Here is a 20,497-nt window from a genome sequence, read left to right on the forward strand (position 1 = left end):
CGACCTCAGGTGATCCGCCCACCTCCCAAAGTGCTGGGATTACAGACATGAGCCACTGCGCCCAGCCTGTTTGGTGTATTATAATCCTGCCTACAAGACAAGCAGTTTTCAGTGTGTGCTGAAATACACCCTTCCCCATTCAACTGCCAAAAACCCAAAAGGAAGATCCTGGAGAAACACCATATTTATCTATGAAATATCATTCCAGAACAAGGAGTCTCTCCCAGACAAGAAAGAAACCATTTCATTTTACCATCTAAATTTTTCCCAACTTGTTTGTTGTATGTAAAGAACTGTAATTAAATACGCATTTATATGTGTGTGTTAAGAGGGATAAAATCATTCTAAAGGTGGACGGTTTTATTTTGAATACAGTTAATAAAATGAGAGTCCCATTGGGGCACAATGACAAATGGAAAGGCCATGTTTAATGTTATCAATACAACTGGGTGATAGAATAAATAATTTATATCAACATGGCATTTTCCATATAGCAACCAAAAATTTATTTGACTAAGCTTTTACCTCCTAAGCTTGCTGGTGGTTTTGGAATTAAAGAGAAAATCGCCAGCTCTTCTAAAGGGTAAGTGGTACTTTTAGACGTTACTTCCCTAAATGAACTCTTCCCTGCCTCCACAAACCTATGCCCCAGCCTAAATCAGGGCCCCTACTCTAAGCTCCTCACTTAGAGCAACTATGATTATGTATGTGGAGGCTTATTTCAAGAATGTCTGTCTCCGCCACCAGCCTGTGGTTTTGCTTACCTTCACACTCCCAGAGCCTAGCACAGTGCCTGGCAAACTGTAGGGCTCAAGAGTATTTACTGAAGGAAAGACTATTCAGTAGGTTTTGATAAAGGCATTCCTGTGCCTGGGCATCTTGGCAATAACTATTTTGTCTGAGAAGACAAACGTGAACTGAAGAAGAGAATTTGAATTCTTGATTATCATCAAATCCATTATTACCAAACCCACCTTGTTTTTTTTAATCAAAAGCATTAAAAGAATGTTGAATACCTAGAAAAGCCAGCCCCGCTCCTGAGAGGTGTGTTCAATCTGTTTAGTCACTTCCCTAGACCAGCACTTCTGACTTACAACAGGTCCCATTTCCAGGAAAAGATGAGATTTTTCTCTAAACTGGTATGAGGAGCAAACCAGTTCACTATAAATCATTGTCACTGTCATGTGTTGCTTATATTTTTTTTTTTTTTTTTTGACAGAGTCTCTTGCTTGTTGCCCAGACTGGAGTGCAGTGGCATGATTTCGGCTCACTGCAACCTCCGCCTCCAGGGTCCAAGCGATTCTCCTGCCTCAGCCTCCAGAGTATCTGGGACAACAAGCGTGTTCCACCCCACTTGGCTAATTTTGTATTTTTAGTAGAGATGGGATTTTGCCACGTTGGCCAGGCTGGTCTCAAACTCCTGACCTCAGGTGATCCACCTGCCTCGGCCTCCCAAAGTGCTGGGATTACAGGCGTGAGACACCATGCCCGCCCTGTTGCTTCTAATTAAAACCAGTTGACCTAATTCTACTCAAAGGAAGCAAGTACCAACCACATCTAATTATGCAAATAGCACTTAACACTTACAGTAATACTCAGCATTTCCTGAGTGCTTGTTAAGTACAGTACAATGCTAAGCAATTCACATGCATTGTCACATTTAACTCTCACAAGAATCCTGGGAGGTACTGTTATTATTTCCACAAGGCTAAGAGAGCTTTGGCACTTAGCAAAAGTGGTGAAGACCAGACTAAACATCTGGGTCTGTCTGACCTCAGGGCCTTTATTTTTTAAAATTTTTTTGAGAAGGAGTTTTGCTCTTGTTGCCCAGGCTGGAGTGCAATGGCGCGATCTCGGCTCACCGCAACCTCTAGCTCCTGGGTTCCAGCGATTCTCCTGCCTCTGTCTCCCAAGTGGCTGAGATTATAGGCATGTGCCACCATGCCCAGCTAATTTTGTATTTTTAGTAGAGACAGAGTTTCTCCATGTTGGTCGGGTTGGTCTCGAACTGCTGACCTCAGGCGATCCGCCCACTTCAGCCCCTCAAAGTGCCGGGTTTACAGACGTAAACCACCGCATCCAGGCAGGGCCTTCCTTCTTAATCCCTGCACACACAGTCTCTCTGAGGAATGATCTGTTAAGGTGTTCATCTCCCTTACTAAACTAAGAACATCCAGGGTAAGGAATAACTTTTACTTATCCTTTTATCTCACAAGGAGCAGAGTGCTCAGTAGGTGCTCAATGAATGTCTTGTGAAAGAAGACGGAAGTGCTTTCTCAATCATCAAAACTATGTTATGTTTAGGCTGGGTGTGGTGGCTCATGCCTGTAATCCCTGCAGTTTGGGAGGCAGAGGTGGAAGGATTGCTTGAGGCCAGGAGTTTGAAACCAGTCTGGGAAACATAATGAGACCTCCGTTTCTACAAAATCGAAAAACTAGCCAGGCATGGTGGTGTATCCCTAGAGTCCTAGCTACTGAGAAGTGGGAGGATTACTTGGGCCCAGGAGGTCGAGATTACAGTGAACTGTGATAGTGCTACTGCACTCCAGCCTGGGCAACAGAGAGAGCCATGTCTCAAAAACAAACAAACAAACGTTATGCTTACTATGGTTTTAATGTGTAGAAATACACAAAACAAATATTTATATAAAATGAGGCAAATATTTACATATATAAATCTATGTAACTTTTTTTTTTCCAGACAGGGTCTCACTCTGTCATGCAGGCTAGAATGCAGTGGCATGATCACATCTCATTGCAGCCTCCACCTTCGAGGCTCCAGCAGTCCTCCTGCCTCAGCTTCCTAAGTAGCTGGGACCTCCTGCCTCATCTTCCTAAGTAGCTGGGACTACAAGGAATGTACTGCCATGCCCGGATAATTCTTAAATTTTTGGTAGAAACAAAGACTCACATGGCCGGGCGCGGTGGCTCACGCCTGTAATCCCAGCACTTTGGGAGGCCAAGAAGGGAGGATCACGAGGTCAGGAGATCGAGACCATCCTGGCTAACATGGTGAAACCCCATCTCTACTAAAAAAATACAAAAAACTAGCCGGGCCTGGTGGCGGGCGCCTGTAGTCCCAGCTACTCAGGAGGCTGAGGCAGGAGAATGGCATAAACCTGGGAGGCGGAGCTTGCAGTGAGCTGAGATCCGGCCACTGCACTCCAGCCTGGGTGACAGAGCGAGACTCTGTCTCGAAAAAAAAAAAAAAAAAGAAACAAAGACTCACTACGGTGCCCAGGCTGGTCTTGAACTCTTGGGCTCAAGCAATCCTCCCATCTTGGCCTCCCAAAGTGCTGGGACTACAGGTGTGGGCCACTAGGCCCAGCCTTCTATTTTTATTAAAATTTAATCCACTTTTTATGTCAAAGCATAAGAAACTGCCATTTTGTTAGATCAAAAATGGTCAAGGTCACAGTCAGTCTCGGTGGCTCACACCTGTAATCCCAACACTTTGGGGGCTGAGGTGGGTGGATCACTTGAGGCCAGGAGTTGGAGACCAGCCTGGCCAACATGGTGAAACTCTGTTTCTACTAAAAATACAAAAATTAGCCAGGCATGGTGGCACACGCCTGTAATCCCAGCTACTCTGATGGCTGAAGCGTGAGAATCGCTTGAACCCAGGAGGTAGCGGTTGCAATAAGCTGAGATTGCACCCATCGCACTTCAGCCTGGGTGACAGAGTGAGACTCTGTCTCAAAAAAAAAAAAAAAAAAAAAATAGCACTTTTTTGTTGTTGTTTGTTTTTTTCAGCTTTTAAGTTCTGGGATACAGATGTAGGATGTGCAGGTTTGTTACATAGGTAAATGATTTGTGTCAGGGTGGTTTGCTGCACAGATCAACCCAGCACCTAGGTATTAAGCCCAGCATCCATTAGCTATTCTTCCTGATGCTCTCTTTCCCCCAGCCCTCCCACATGCCCCCAGTGTGTTGTTACTCCCATGTGTCCATGTGTTTTCATCATTCAGTTCTCACTTATAAGTGAGATATAAGTGAGAACATGCCGTGTTGCCGTGTTTGGTTTTCTTTTTTCTTTCTTTCTTTTTTTTTTTTTTTTTCTGAGACCAAGTCTCAGTCTGTCACCCAGACTGGAGTGCAGTGGCACAATCTTGGCTCACTGCAACCTCTGCCTCCCAGGTTCAAGCAATTCTCATGCCTCAGTCTCCCAAGTAGCTGGGACTACAGGTGTGCGCCACCATGACTGGCTAATTTTTGTATTTTTAGTAGAGACAGGGTTTCGCCATGTGGACCAGGTTGGTCTTGAACTCCTGACTTCAGGTGATCTGCCTGCCTCAGCCTCCCAAAGTGCTGGGATTACAGGCCTAAGCCACTGTGCCCGGCCCCGTGTTTGGTTTTCTGTTCCTGTATTAGTTTGCTGAGGATAATGGCTTCCAGCTCCATCCATGTCCCTGCAAAGGACATGATCTAATTCCTTTTCATGGCTGCATAGTATTACATGGTGTATATGAGCCACACTTTCTTTATCCAATCTATTACTGATGGGCATTTAGGTTGATTCCAGGTCTTCGCTATTGTGAATAGCAAATAGCATTTTTACTCTTTTTTTTTTTTTTTTTTTTTTTTTTGAGATACAGTTCCGCTCCGATTGCCCAGGCTGGAGTGCAATGGCACAATCTCAGCTCACTGCAACCTCCACCTCCCAGGTTCAAGCAATTCTCCTGCCTCAGCCTCCCAAGTAGCTGAGATTACAGGCATGTGCCACCATGCCGGGCTAATTTTTTTGTATTGTTAGTAGAGACGGGGTTTCTCCACGTTGGTCAGGCTGGTCTCGAACTCCCGACCTCAGGTGATCTGTCCGCCTCGGCCTACCAAAGTGCTCGCATTATAGGCGTGAGCCACTGTGCCCGGCCTGCAAATATCATTTTTATATGGCACAACTGAATAAAGAAAAGGCTCTGTCAACTCTCACTTATATAATTAAGTAAAATGTTTCATTGCCAGATTTTTCCACTCAATTAGAGGTTTATCATTATAAACTGTTAAAGACAGAATTTTGTGAAAAATTAAGGATGTCATATCTATATGCCATTTTTTCTAGGTTCAATGATCTAACATTGATTCAACTTCGTATTTTATTATTTTTCATGCCATTACGGACAATTTGGTCCTAATGAAAATTCAAGCAGGCACATATATATTCCTACTTGGGCTCTCCACTTTTTTCAAGCTGCCAGGTTGTCTACCTCCTTTCAAACTCATTCTCCATGAAGTCTTTTCTTTTTCTTTCTTTTTCAGATTAACTCCACCTTTATCCCATGCCTGACCCACCCCTTAGTGTTCCTCAAGCACTTTCATAATGACGATAGTTCACGTGTTTATAGTGATCACTTTTTGTTGAATATTGGTCTCCACTGTATCCAGTTATGTAAAGCACTTAACATGGAGGAACTGTACCCAATTCATTCAGTTACTTTTTGTTTTGTTTTGTTTTTTGAGACGGAGTCTTGCTCTGTCTCCCAGGTTGGAGTGCAGTGGCACGATCTTAGCTCACTGCAGCCTCTGCCTCCCAGGTTCAAGCAATTCTCCTGTCTTAGCCTCCTGAATAGCTGGGACCACAGGTGCACACCACCACTTCTGGCTAATTTTTGTATTTTTAGTAGAGACAGCGTCTCTACTAAAGGCTGGTCTCAAATTCCTGGCCTCAGGTGATCCGCCTGCCTCGGCCTCCCAAAGTGCTGAGATTATAGGCTTGAGCCACCATGCCCAGCCGTCATTCAATTATCATACTAGGAGATTGACTGGTTGACTTGGAAGGTTAACTTTTTTGTATTTTGTATAAAAAGAAACATAAAATTAGCATTTCAGAGAGTGACCTTGGGTGCCATTTTAAGCACATGTGAAATCTGCTTTGCTTTTGCATGATTCCGGAGGGAAGACTACAACCTCTCCTTATTGAATTCCTTATGTGCTAAACGTTGTGAAAGAAATTCCTTTTTCCATTTCACTTTACACAAGACTTTGTCATCTAGGGACTGCCAGTGATAACAACAGGGCCTCCCGTTTCTGATGTTCTAAGAACACCTCCCAACCCACTGGTAGGCCTCTGTGGAATTTTAAAACCCTACTCGGTGCAAACAATGGGAGCTTCCTGATCCTAGTTGGGTGACCTGGCTTTGTGCACAGCTGGATTATCTGGCCTAGTTAAATTCTGAAATTGTATATACAGATCGGCAACACTGGGGTTACAGGATTTAAAGACTTAAGTCAGAACCTTCATTACACGTTTGAGTTAGATGTATATTTCCTAGAAGATAGTAATGGGCAGTCTTGTCAAGAATAGACAGTGAAAAATATCAAGTGCCATACAAATATATTTTGGTTGTAACCTGAAAAATTTCCTCAGTTGACAGTGGGTACAAATGGGGTAGTATTTACAGTTGTAACTCAGGAGTCATTGGAGTGTCCCCATTGACTGGTACATTGACCTCTGCGTTTGCCAGAGAAACATGCTCGAAAAGAGTTCTCTAAAAAAAGTATGTGCAGTCCCAGCTACTCAGGAGGCTGAGGCAGGAGAATCGCTTGAACCTGGGAGGTGGAGGTTGCAGTGAGCTGAGATTGCGTAACTGCACTCCAGCCTAGGCAATAGAGCGAAAACTCTGTCTAACAACAACAACAACAAAAAGTATTTCCAGGGCCAGGTGAGTTACATGTGTTTGTGTACAAGTCTGCTCCTCCTTGGGTGCCACGTTTCTACAGGTATGCTGCCATATCACTGGGCTTCTTGTCTTGTCAAAATTGGGTAGAGCTTTAGGATGAAGTGAAGGTAGGAGGCCAGAGAATTCCATTCTCTTATGATATATATATATATATTTTGTTAAAGTTGTCCCAAAATAGGGCTGCCTGTGCTCTGAGATTTTAGTGGAAACAACTCTTTCTATTTTTATTTTTATATATTTTTTTGAGACGAAGTCTTGCTCTGTCACCCAGGCTGGAGTGCAGTGGCGCAATCTTGGCTCACCACAACCTCCGCCTCCTGGGTTCACGTGATTCTCCTGCCTCAGCCTCCTGAGTAGCTGGGATTACAGTGTGCACCACCACACTCAGCTAATTTTTGTATTTTTGGTAGAAATGGGGTTTTGCCATGTTGCCAGGCCGGTCTCGAACTCCTGACCTCAGGTAATCCACCCGCCTCAGCCTCCCAAAGTGCTGGGATTATAGGCATGAGCCACTGTGCCCAGCCTTTCCATTTTTATTTGCATGCTGATCTCACATTTCCTCTCCTCTCAGAGGTCAAAGGCTGTGCCAAGCTCCTCCCTCCCAGTAAGTTCTTCCGCAAGGCTACTCAGGCCAGGAAGGACTTCTGGTATGCCTCAGCAGCTGGCCAAAGTCCAGATCTTCTCATCTCACTAGGACCTATGATGGCACACCAAAACCCTCTCACCTTCTCACCTTCCCCATGAACTGTGAGCCTTCATACTTCAGTTCAAATCCAATCCCTTTCTTTTCTGAACTCTATATTCTCTAGGCACTACACAGTTTTAAAACTTCTTAGTTTATGAACTTAATTCTGCGTCCCAGGCAGCACAACTCAAAGCTTTCTGAGGTTAACAAGTTACCATTAAAATCCCCTGTCTTGGCCGGGCGCGGTGGCTCAAGCCTGTAATCCCAGCACTTTGGGAGGCCGAGACGGGCGGATCACGAGGTCAGGAGATCGAGACCATCCTGGCTAACACGGTGAAACCCTGTCTCTACTAAAAAATACAAAAAACTAGCCGGGCGAGGTGGCGGGCGCCTGTAGTCCCAGCTACTGGGGAGGCTGAGGCAGGAGAATGGCATAAACCTGGGAGGCGGAGCTTGCAGTGAGCTGAGATCCGGCCACTGCACTCCAGCCTGGGCGACAGAGCTAGACTCCATCTCAAAAAAAAAAAAATCCCCTGTCTTCTCCCATCACACTAACTGAGGGTTCAGTCAATATTTGCTTGATTGACAATGACAAATACAGGTAGATTCTCTTAGTTAATGCTAAACACCTCTCTGACAGGGGAAAATATTAGTCTTCCAAATAAGTAACCCAAATTTTACAGTTTCCATCTTCCTCTGCCTGACGATGAAGGTGAAAACTGAGAGTAAAACAAAAATATTACATCATCCAAAAAGCCCTAACATACCTTATTTATTTGCTTTGTTGAATTCTTTTTATCACAAAACAGGTCTTTATTTGCACCTGTCCTGTAGAGAGTTGCTGTTTGCAATGTTTCACACACTCGATTTACATGGGCTAGCTGAGTTTGTTTGCTGAATAAAAGGCAACGAGACCAAGTTTGGGCAATTGGATCTCCCCTAGGTCAATTTGCTTCGCCCAGAGATAAACTTTTCTGTAGGCAAAGCCAGGTCCCATTCCTCACCCCTGCCCTTCTCCACTCCAATGAAGGGAGGATTGCATAATTTCTAGCAAAAATTCGTGCCTGATTCATGTTATATTTTATTCCTTTTGATGCCACTTTCTTTAACAATGAAGAACATTTTTCCACTTATTTGAGTCTCAGTAAAATAATCGGAACATAATAAGATCAAGTTCATGTTGAAAAATATGAAAACAGAGTCTGAATAGAAGATTTTTTTCACTAAATATTAAGTACCCATTGTATATGCTAGATAACCCATTATATAGATCACATTGAGTAACGACTTAATAAGAAGGGGTAAAAAAAAAACCCAAAAAGGAATTGGAGAGTTTTGGAAGGAATCTTGTCCATTTGATTTATTGTAAAGGAAAGGAAGCTGAGGTCCAGAGAGTTTACACTGCCTCATGCCATGAGACAAGTTAGAGGCAAAGCTCGGGACGACTTGGCAAAATCAAAATTACAAGTGTAAAGATATTGTGCAGTTATAGATTTGAGGCATATTTGGAAATTGTCCAAGTTCAAGAGAGTGCTATGTTATTAATCTTGATTTAACTGGTTATCCCTTTTCTACCTTTTAATTTTCTACTACCAGTTTTTATTGTGGCATAGTGTCTATGATGAGGTAGTAGCCATACTGAAGTTAATGTCACCAAAGAAACCAGGTGAATTAGGACTGAATATCACCACCAGATTTAAAAGTTTAACTTCGTGGTTTATATGGTAATTCATACCTGAAAAAAAATAGATGTTTTTTTTTTTCCCTAGAGACAGGATCTCACTATATTGCCCAGGCTGGACTCCATCTCTTGGGTTCAAGAGATCCTCCTGCCTCAGCCTCCTGAGTAGCTAGGACTCTAGCTGCACACCACTGCACCTGGCAATATTATACAGTTTTAACGTTATAAAAATAATGTACCATTAGACTAAGTTTGGGGAAAAGGAATGGATATATTGCCTGAAGCAGTATAGAATACACAAGGGTGGCATAAAAACTACTTTGAGCAGAAGGGATTTGAGTTCTGAAGTCTCTTATCTGCCTAAAAGCAGAGCCTTCCAAAAGAACTCAAGAAACCTTAACTTGCCATAGATTCCCTCCCTGGAAGCAATCAGGGAAGACTGACCCTTATCACCAGAGATGAGAAGTCTCTGCACCACACCTGAACAGATATTGTCACCAAAACTATCATATCACTGGTCTGTTCTCCTAAGGACCCATTTATGTTTCCAAAAAGTCATTTGTTTTCCCATAAGTGCCCTTCTCTTCCATTTCTCCTATTCTATTAAGATGGCATATATAAAACAAAACAAAAACAAAAAAACACACACTTAAAAAAAAAAGAAAAAAAAAGATGGCATGTAAGCCCCAAATTCTAACTGCCCATCTGAGTCACTTGTTTTTTTTTTGTTTTTTTTTGTTTTTAGATAGGGTTAGGTTCTGGTTGCCCAGGCTGGAATGCAGTGGCACAATCATAGCTCACTCAGCAACCTCTGAGTCACATTTACTTGGGAACGCCCATATCTACATACATACAATTAAATTTTGTTTTCTCCTGCTAATCTTTCTTCTGTCAGTTTCATTTGCTGGTGCCTAATAACAAATCTAAGAGGGAACAGAAGTTTTTTCTCCTTGACACATCTATAATCTCACCATCAGAGTAACACATCTCTTATCAGTTTTGCATATTCAATCTTTTCTACTTCATTTATTTTTACATGATTATAATTCTGGTTAACATGATCTGTTATTAAATATTTATCTCAGGGACATGACAATTAGCGGTCAAGTAACAGAAAATGTATGACCTTTTATAAACTAAGTGACTTAAATCAGATAAAATAACAAAATAGGCCATGAAAAACATAATAATCTAGTGTCTGGAAGATGTACAAATATGATGAGAATTATTCACTAAGAATAATTACTTGTAACTTGAGACCCAGGAAAGGTCCCTTGGCCTTTTTTGTTTTGTTTTGTTTAAACGAAAATACCATCGGATTCATGTAACAACAGGTTTGTGGATTCTTGAGTGAATGAGTCTGCCTTAAGTGAAAAAGGCAGTTTAAGAGCATTATTGCCAGTGAAAGTTCTGTTATCAAACTTTATTTGGTTTTCATTAGCTTTCTTTTGGAGGAAAAGATAAAAGGCAATTGGTGCTCACAGTTTCTGACTAGAAAAGGAACAACTGAATAGCTGAACTCTTCTCTCCCACAGTCTTCCCTGCATTTAGCCATCTACCCCTTGTTGGGAGAGCCCAGATACCAATTATTCTAACAAGAAATTGATAGCGAGATTCGACAAGGCAACAACAACAAAGAAATGGGAGAGCACAACAAATCACAAACCTTTCATTGTACAAATGGGGAGCCAGTGGCAGGGAACCGCAATACAACTCAGTTTAGAACTTTTTTCCCACCTTGTAATCTAAAGAGGGCGATACCAGTTTTCCTCTCGGAGTACCAATTTTTTCTACTAGTTTCTCAACAGTGAGTCTTCCACAAATGATGTTTGACTATTTCTAGATCACAACTCCTTAAAAGCCAGATTTATGAGCTGTAATTATGTAGGTAAAAGCTGAGAAAATTACTGAAAGTTCTTCTTTGTCCGCCCACCCCAGCAACATGCTCATTTTCTCTCTTGCAGTGTTTTAGGATTAATCAGCAGCTGTAGCGAACCCTGAAGGATCGTCCCTAAACACTTTTGCCAAGACCAAAAATATGAATCTGCAGACAGAGGATTTTGTAAACGATCAGTAGTCCTTTTCCTTTTTTGCCAGCTGGTAGTTAGTCAAATACTGTTTTGTAAATAAATCATCTGCAGGAATCCTCATCAGGTCAGCTGTAAATGTGTCAGTTTGAGGAAAACAAACAGGACAGCACTTACCAGTTAATTTTCTGTGAGGAGAGAAGCTATTGTCATGCCTGGGTGTACCTTCCTGGTTCCAGAATGAAATGGAGGGTGGTGTTCAGAACGGCTGCATTCCTCATTCCACTTTTATCTGGCTTTTGAAATGACAGTGTAGAGAAGAATGATGTTGGGTTTTGAATGTGGTTCTTCCCTTCCCCCACCACCCTCCATAAAAATTCATCATGCAATCCTAGAGAAAAGTAAGCCATGAACATACTGTACAAATTTATTCTTTTGACCAGCATGTGTTGGTGTAACAAGTTTGTTTTTTGAATGGAAATCACTGCTACTAGCTGTTCTGCAGGCTGAAAATCAGTTATGGATGGGGGCACCCACCCCTCCTTTCTCTGGGTAGGCTTTTGCTTATGAAAAGTTAAGTTAAATTAGCAGAGATGGAATGTTCTTCAAATGCATGGTATAAGGCTCATCAGGAGATTTTACTTTCTGTGCTTCAGTGTGTCCTGATAGTGAAGAGATGGAATCACATATTGGTTAATTGTGAATTTTAACTTTTTTTTTTTTTTTGAGTCAGAGTCTCGCTCTGTTGCCCAGGCTAGAGTGCAATGGCACAATCTCGGCTCACTGCAACCTCCGCCTCCCAGGTTCAAGTGATTCTCCTGCCTCAGCCTCCTGAGTAGCTGGGATTACAGGCACCCGCCACCATGCCCGGTTAATTTTTGTATTTTTGGTAGAGATGGGGTTTCACCATGTTGGCCCCACTGGTCTTGAATTCCTGACCTCAGTTGATCCACCCACCTCAGTCTCCCAAAGTGCTGGGATTACAGGCATGAGCCACCATGCCTGGCCTTAAAGATTTGATTTTTTTTTTTTTTTGAGATGGAGTCTCGCTTTGTTGCCCAGGCTGGAGTGCAGTGGTGTGATCACGGCTCACTGCAACCTTCACCTCCCTTGTTCAAGGAATTCTCCACGACCGCCTCCTAAGTAGCTGGGATTACAGGCATGCGCCACCATGCCCAGCTAATTTTTTTGTATTTTTAGTAGAGATGGGGTTTCACCATATTGGCCAGGCTGGTCTCGAACTCCTGACCTTGTGACCCACCCACCTCAGTCTCCCAAAGTGCCCGGCCTAAAGGTTTGATTTTTATCCCGGTCACCATCTATGGGCCTGGCAGATGTGGGCACATCTGTGTACCTGAGGCAGGACTTAGAATTCATAAATTCAAGGGATGAGAAGTATGGAGCTGGAAGGTAGGCACGCCTTGATGTGGCAAGCTTACCTCTGACAGCTAGTTATCTTTTTAATTTTATTTATTTATTATTATTATTATTATTATTTGAGATGGAGTCTTACTCTGTTGCCCAGCATGGAGTGCAGTGGCGCAGTCTCGGCTCACTGCAAGCTCCGCCTCCCGGGTTCATGCCATTCTCCTGCCTCAGCCTGCCGAGTTGCTGGGACTATAGGCGCCCGCCCCCACGCCTATATATATATATATATATATATTTTTTTTTTTTGTATTTTTGGTAGAGACGGGGTTTCACCATGTTAGCCAGGATGGTCTCAATCTCCTGACCTAGTGATCTTCCCGCCTTGACCTCCCAAAGTGCTGGGATTACAGGCGTGAGACATTGAGCCCGGCTGCTATCTTTATTTTTGTATAGTCTAACTTCAGCTTAACCATGTGATACCTGAAAGTGCACATTGTTAGGCCATGAAAGGTCAGCTGCCAGAGAAGCACAGGCTTTTGTTTTTGTCCACTGTTAAAGACCAAGTCTAGGAAATCTAAAGCAGGAATTCTCACAGTGGGGGTCGGAAAAAGTGGGGTGCACTTTTTCAAACTACAAATATCCCTCTGCTTTATAAGAATATATGCTCTTCCACACCTACCCGCAATCCCTTGATTCAATCTTGGCATATTTTTCAGTGTTTTGTGAGACTGGATGAATAGATGTGGTCAGTGAAGGGGGTACTTAGTAGAGCTCTGCTAGTTTCCATTCCTTTGCATTAGCAGTATTAGTATTTACTATAGTCTATACTATGTTCTATAATCACACAAAATCACAATTTCATCTGTAAAAGCCATTATTGAGGAGAATCTCAGGAAGTTGTGGTTACTTTGTGAGTTTATTTTTGGCTCTAGAGCAGGAACCATTGAGTAGCAAAGAATATAAAAAGCGACAAGAGAAATGCCATTGATCAAGGACTGTCCTATGTGCCAAGCATAGTTTAAGCACAGTACACAATGAAACCCAGGAAAGTGTATGCGTTTTTATGTTTTAGCCACCACCTAAAACAATTAAAACACATGCTTGCTTAGCTTTGAAATTAGTCTAAGAAACAATAAATAAAAGGAATAATAAATAAAATATCTCTGCAAATGTGCCTTATAGTTTGATGTATGTTTGAAGAGCTTCCGTTTGACACCCTAAGGCATGACTTGCAGTTGATCTGTTATGCAAAAGGAGCTGAAGTGCTCAGGTGTACTAGAGATAAGCTACTTGCCACCTCCGAGCATTAAGGGTATAGTAGATACCAGCCAGGCTGTTTGGTGCATTGGTTTAGCTGGTGGGCCAGTTAATTGGAGATCTGTTAAGAGAGCCTTTCGTGTAAGTGGCAGAGTTGGGGTTTGGTTCCAGACGTTCTGACTTCAAATACCATTATCTTAAGAGACTTAATCATTGGGCTATCCATCTCCTTATTGGAAGAGATATTTACAGAATTGAGTGTATGAGAGGAAGGGATAGCAAAACTTCTGCCAGGTAGAAGGATTTCAGGACAGTTTTGCCACTTTTTAAAAAATCATTTGCAAATTTTCTGAAGGCTGTTATGGCTAGTATTTCAAGGGGTTTCTTTTTATAATACACTTTTTTATTTTTAAAAATAGAGACAGGAGCTGGGCATGGTGGCTCACACCTGAAATCCTAGCACTTTGGGAGGTGGAGGTGGGTGGATCACCTGAGGTCTGGAGTTCGAGACCAGCCTGACCAATATGGTGAAACCCTGTCTCTACTAAAAATACAAAAATTAGCCAGAAGTGGTGGCGTGCGCCTGTAGTCCCCAGCTACTTGGGAGGCTGAGGCAGGAGAATCGCTTGAACCAGGAGGTGGAGGTTGCAGTGAGCCGAGATAGTGCCACTGCACTCCAGCCTGGGCGACACAGCAAGACTCCATCTCAAAATAAAAATAAAATTAGGCCGGGCGCGGTGGCTCAAGCCTGTAATCCCAGCACTTTGGGAGGCCGAGGCGGGTGGATCACGAGGTCAGGAGATCGAGACTATCCTGGTTAACTTGGTGAAACCCCGTCTCTACTAAAAATACAAAAAACTAGCCCGGCGTGGTGGCGGGCGCCTGTAGTCTCAGCTACTTGGGAGGCTGAGGCGGGAGAATGGCATGAACCTGGGAGGCGGAGCTTGCAGTGAGCCGAGATCACGCCACTGCACTCCAGCCTGGGAGCACAGCGAGACTCCGTCCCCAAAAAAAAAAATTAAAAAAATAAAAATAAAAAAAAAAAAAAAAAATAAAATAAAATAAAATTAGAGACAGGGTCTCACTGTATTGCTCAGGCAGGTCTTAAACTCCTGGGCTCAAGTAATCCTCCTGCCTCAGCCTCCCAAAGTGCTGGGATTACAGGCATGGGGCACCATGCCTGGTCTCAATGGGTTTTTGACAGGAGAATGTGTGCAAGGAGGTCTATAGGGCCAACTGGGCTCAGAGATGGAAGATACACAATGCCACTATCATATTATTCTGGGGAATAGGATCTCCCATTTCATACAAATAGCATTTCTCCACTAATGCTTGAAATATCACTATTAGAAAACTGTTCTTTTGAAGATATTACATTGTAAAAGAGAAGATTCATATTAATCTAATGAAGACTTAATAGTGAGAAAGGGTTGGGTGATTTTAAGTAGGTTATCCCCTCCCCTCCCATCAACCCCACGAGAAAAATTGGGGTTGCTAACTTGGCCTTTCAGCTTTTGATATCATTAAGGTTAGTATTATTCTTGCTCTTTCTTGTGTGATGCTAAAATAGCATATTTCCCCCAAACATCTAAAAACTCTGATGATAGAAATTTTAGAAATAGACATTTGGGAGAATATGATATCATCAGGTCATAATAATTTTTGTCAATTATCTTTTCTAACCTTTTTGTTGTTGTTTGAAAAAGAAATCTGGAACAAAAGCATTGGAAAAGAGATATACAAAAGGACACTTTCTTACAAAGAAGCTGATTAATGAGAAACAAAGACACTTCAGTTTTTTCCACCCGTCATACAGGGTGATGACTATCTTGTGTAAATGCCTTTCTTAGGCCTGGCTCTTCAGGGTAGTCAGGAAGGAGATTAGACTTGGGGGGCCCTTACTTGGTTAAACTGTGAGGCTGGAGACACACAAAGCTTTTTCCAGAGACTGAAATGGACTCACAGTGGCAGGCTCAGTAGCCCTGGGGGTCACAGCAAGGAACCATGGCAACCCAGCCATACAGGGAAGTTTTCATCCACTTAAAGCAGAGAATTCTTAAAGGCTTCTGAATGAGGACAAAGCCTTGTCTAGATTCTTGCTTCTAATTCTGTTTTCCCTGGTGTAGAAAGTGAGTCTTCAGGATACTTAGTGGGAAAGTCTGTGGAGGACTTAGTTCTCCATCTCTTCCACTAAGATTTCCGAAGTTCTCATTACCTGCAGAAATGCGGGGAACAACTTCTGTTTTATCTCTAATTTGAATAAACCTTACTTTTAATATGTCAAATGCAAATTCAAAAGAGATCCAGATACAAAGCATTTTTAGGTTGGTTTTCTTAACTACAATCTACTGGCTCAGACACATGGCATGCAGGCAGGGTGTGAAGCTTTGGGGGGCAAAGCAAGCACTCACCTCTCGGAAGTTGCCGGTGCCCGTGGCTGCTGCGGGAAAGCGCGTGACCAAAGTTTTCAGGGCTCTGGGCTCTGTCTGAATCCTTGTGGTTTAATGATTTCTCTGGGAGAACAGGTCACAGCTGCCCTGAGTCTAGGAAGTATTTCCTCTCTCTGCAACAAAGGGAGATACATAATCTTTTAAGTTATTGCCCTGGAAAAGGAAATGTGGTTTGCCAGTGGTTAAGTAAATCTGTTGTACATCAGTTAGTCAACAGCATCTGGGTGACACCATTGTTGGCCCTGATTTAAGAGAAAGGGCTGCTGTGGACATTCAGGTCACTCCCAATTACCTACTCTAATTATGCTACTTTTCTCATTAAACTGCAGATAATTGTGGCTATGATGTAAGTGTATCTGGAGTTTTCCAAAATGCCACATTTTAGGAAAGGAAAAGGATCAGATAAAACAGCATATTTTCTCAATCTCTTTAAACTTGTTCAGCTGCTACTTTTGCATTTTTCATTAGGAAATTGGTAGCCTGAGGGCTCACTGCAGCTGTGAATGTGTTTTGTTTGTGAAGCAGTGTTTTCTAGAGTTTGAATTAATTTCCAACCTTTAGAAGTCAGGAATCTTAGCCATCTAGATTATTGGCTCCTCATGAAAAAATCAGCAGATTTGGGTACACTGGACCCATGTCCCAACAAGGATACTGTTTGAGCTGCCTGCGTAGTGGCTTACTCCCAGTACCACCTGCCCGCTTTTGGCAGGGCATTGCATCCTGGCTCCACACCTTTCTCCTCTGTCCTCCTCACTCATGGACACCGTCTGGATCCTCCAGCAATTTGCACTTTCAATTTTTGTATCTCTTTCTAATTCTTTTCCTATTGAGTTTCTTCCATTTAGGAAAATTGAATATGCAGAATGGTAAGTCACTGGGTGCTTATTTTTGTTGCATAAGGAACTTTAGATTTGTTCATTAAAAGAAAATGAATCTCCAATGTTTCCCTACTAAAACCTGAATGCATTATAAAGCATTATGAAATTAACAAAACCAACCATGCCGAGCTTAACTACAGAATGGAGGTATGATGAAAGGTCATGTAGTAGGTAGCAGTCCACCCAGGTGTAGGCAATAAAGGGACTACTGTCTGTAGGGAATTTAAAAAACGATAATAAAACCAACTAAAGCCCTTCTGCTTTTTGTTGGCACCATGTGCCAGCAATTCTCAACTCCATGATGAACTACTCCTCCCCTCAAGAGACCTCTTGTTGATTTTGGTTTAAGTTGTGAACAATTACTGTGATTATAATGAGCTGTAGTTTCATGAATATGTATAATCTACTCTTAAATAGAGAATGTATTTTACATAAAAAATAACTGTTCTTATTTTAATTTTTGTTACTTCTCTTTAATTGACAATGTATTTTACACTGAAGATAACTGAAACAACTCCCATTTAGAAAGATGCCCCGATGCCGTGTGTTGATTCAGATATGCTTTCTCTTGAGATTAAGTTGATAATGGTTCCAAAACATTGGCACAGCTTGTATTTTCCCATTGCGATCTACATGGGCCTGCATTCAAGCAATAGATTCAAAATACATAATGATAGCACAACCATAGCAAAATAAAGAAGCAGAAGTTGGCATTTCAACTTCTTTATTCCATATTCTCTCTTGGAAGTTTTAGTTTTTAAAAATTTTAAACAGTGAAACAAAAAGTGCTTCAAGGTGTACTATTTTTTTTCCCCTTTGGCAATTGTAAATTTTAGTCCATAGATGAAATTTTTGGCTGAATTTGGATTTTTTTACGTTAAATTTTTTTTTTTTTGAGATGGAGTCTCACTCTGTCGCCCAGGCTGGAGTGCAGTGGCACGATCTCGGCTCACTGCAACCTCTGTTTCCCGGGTTCAAGCGATTCTCCTGCCTCAGCCTCCCCAGTAGCTGGGATTACAGGCATGTACCACCACGCCCAGCTAATTTTTGTATTTTTAGTAGAGATGGGGTCTCGCCATGTTGGCCAGGCTGGTCTTGAACTCCTGATCTCCGGTGATTTGCCTGCCTTGGCCTCCCAAAGTGCTAGGATTACAGGCATGAGCCACAGTGCCTGGTCTAAAAATTATTTCAAAAAATGGTCCCTTTGGGAGCTGAGGCAGGAGGATCACTTGAGCCCAATAGTTCAAGACCAACCTGGGCAACATAGTGAGACTCTGTCTCTACCAAAAAAAAAAAAAAGCTAGGTATGGTGGCTTGTCCCTGTGGTCCCAGCTACTTGGGAGACTGAGGTGGAAGGATCACTTGACCCTGGGACTTTGAGACTGCAGTGAGGTGTGATTGTGCCACTCCATTCTGGAGCCTGGGTGACAGAGCAAGACCTTGTCTCAAAAAAAAAATTGAAAAAAAGAGGAAGGAACGGCCGGGCGCGGTGGCTCAAGCCTGTAATCCCAGCACTTTGGGAGGCCGAGACGGGCGGATCACGAGGTCAGGAGATCGAGACCATCCTGGCTAACACGGTGAAACCCCGTCTCTACTAAAAATACAAAAAAAAACTAGCCGGGCGAGGTGACGGGCGCCTGTAGTCCCAGCTACTCGGGAGGCTGAGGCAGGAGAATGGCGGGAACCCGGGAGGCGGAGCTTGCAGTGAGCTGAGATGCGGCCACTGCACTCCAGCCTGGGTGACAGAGCCAGACTCCGTCTCAAAAAAAAAAAAAAAAAAAAAAGAGGAAGGAAAAAGTTAAAAAAAAATTTTTTTTTTTTAATATTCTATTTTAAAACTACAAACTGAATCAAGAAGTAAAGGCATATGGCAATGATGTGACTTAGTAGTTGCCTAAATTGTATCTTCTGCAGACATTTCAGTTTTAAAAAAATTTAGTTATTAATTGCTGGACAATTATTTGCATAAAATATTATTATGTCATACTGTAACCAAGAGATCTATGGTCAAATTGTTAGTTAGATATAAAAACTGGGAGGAAATCATTGTCCATTTTTTCTTTTCTTGTACTGTGGCTATATATTACTCATTTATTTTTAATTTAGCTTCCTGGTATAATTCTATATTATGAGGTTCAATTAAAAAAAATTCTGTGGTAGCTCATGCCTCAGTGTGGTAGCTCACACCTGAAATCCCAGCACTTCGGGAGGCTGAGGCGGGACGATTGCTTGAGTGCAGAAGTCCGAGACCAGCCAGAGCAACATAGTGAGACCCTGTCTGTAAAAGTTAGCGTGGCAGCACATGCCTGTAGTCCAAGCTACTTGGAGGCTGAGATGTGAGAATTACTGGAGCCCAGGAGGTTGAGGGTGCAGTGAACCACGATCGTGCCACTGTACTCCAGTCTGGGCAACAGAAGGAGACTCTATAACAAACACACAAACAAAAAAACACCTCGCCATCTGCAGTTTTTGTTTCATTTCATGATATTACTGAAATTATTCTGGTCATATTGAAAAAGGGGGTACTAAAAATTGATCTACTATAGTTGCCAGCCTAGATACACCACTGCAATGGTACACAGAGACATCAAAGTAATGTAGGAGGAAAAAATTCCTGTGTACCCTCTTAAATTTGGAAGCTGGGGCTTGCAAACTGAACTGACAAAAGACAGATTAACAGGAGAAAAGATTTATTTCACGAGCACACAGGGTCTTCACAGAAAAGAATTAAAAACCCAAAGAAGCGGTTTGGAGCTTATATGCCATTTTAACAAAGGGTGATAAATTGTAGAGAAGTGACTAGACAAAGGGAAGTGAGGTGGTTTGGGCTTCTAGGGGCAGTAAATTGTGGGCAGGTGACTAGGAAATGTATAGTAGACAAGGCTTGTTAAGTAAAGTTTGTTATGCAGGATGTGAGGGCAATCTGGTTGTGACATCTCTCACCCCATTGATTGCCAAGGTTGATTCAGCTGATCTGGATGGCTAGGTGGGTGTCCTCTTCCTCCCTTACCACCCCATGTGCATCCTCCCAAAGCTGCACGCTTGGTGGAAGAGGATGACCATCCCCGATAAAGAAGGACTGATCTTCGGTCAGGGGTATCAGAGTAACCGTGCTTCCCTGCTAGAACCTCCAAACAAGCTCCCAAGTTTGTTATGCACACTCAGTTCAGTGTCATCTCCAGTGATGATAGTCTGGTGGTTAAAAATTGTTTTCCTCGTGGCTCATGCCTGTAATCCCAGCACTTTGGGAGGCCGAGGCAGGCGGATCATGAGGTCAGGAGATCGAGACCTTCCTGGCTAACATGGTGAAACCCTGTTTCTACTAAAAATACAAAAAATTAGCCGGGCGCGGTGGCGGGCGCCTCTAGTCCCAGCTATTTGGGGGGCTGAGGCAGAAGAATGGCGTGAACCCAGGAGGCGGAGCTTGCAGTGAGTGGAGATCGTGCCACTGCACTCCAGCCTGGGTGACAGAGC

At 42.7% G+C, this 20,497-nt stretch overlaps 1 protein-coding gene across 7 annotated transcripts in view; it reads right to left on the bottom strand.

Moving 5' to 3' along the window:
* The window catches only part of GPR1 (G protein-coupled receptor 1), a 49,816-nt gene extending 33,474 nt beyond the window's left edge, over positions 1-16,342 (bottom strand). Inside the window, exons 1-3 of one of the 7 annotated variants that reach the window (XM_025404726.1) lie at positions 16,107-16,342; positions 15,659-15,910; positions 11,248-11,362 (exon numbers count right to left, since the gene is read on the bottom strand). The gene's annotated coding sequence lies outside the window, so the exon portion shown is untranslated. Of the gene's footprint in view, positions 1-11,247; positions 11,367-11,488; positions 11,682-15,658; positions 15,911-16,106 lie in introns of those variants that run through there. The other 6 variants (XM_025404727.1, XM_025404728.1, XM_025404725.1 and 3 more) reach the window with 6 other exon arrangements.
* Positions 16,343-20,497: the final 4,155 nt, after the last annotated feature.

Source organism: Theropithecus gelada, chromosome 12, assembly GCF_003255815.1.
Source record: "Theropithecus gelada isolate Dixy chromosome 12, Tgel_1.0, whole genome shotgun sequence".
Classification (NCBI taxonomy): Eukaryota; Metazoa; Chordata; class Mammalia; order Primates; family Cercopithecidae; genus Theropithecus; species Theropithecus gelada.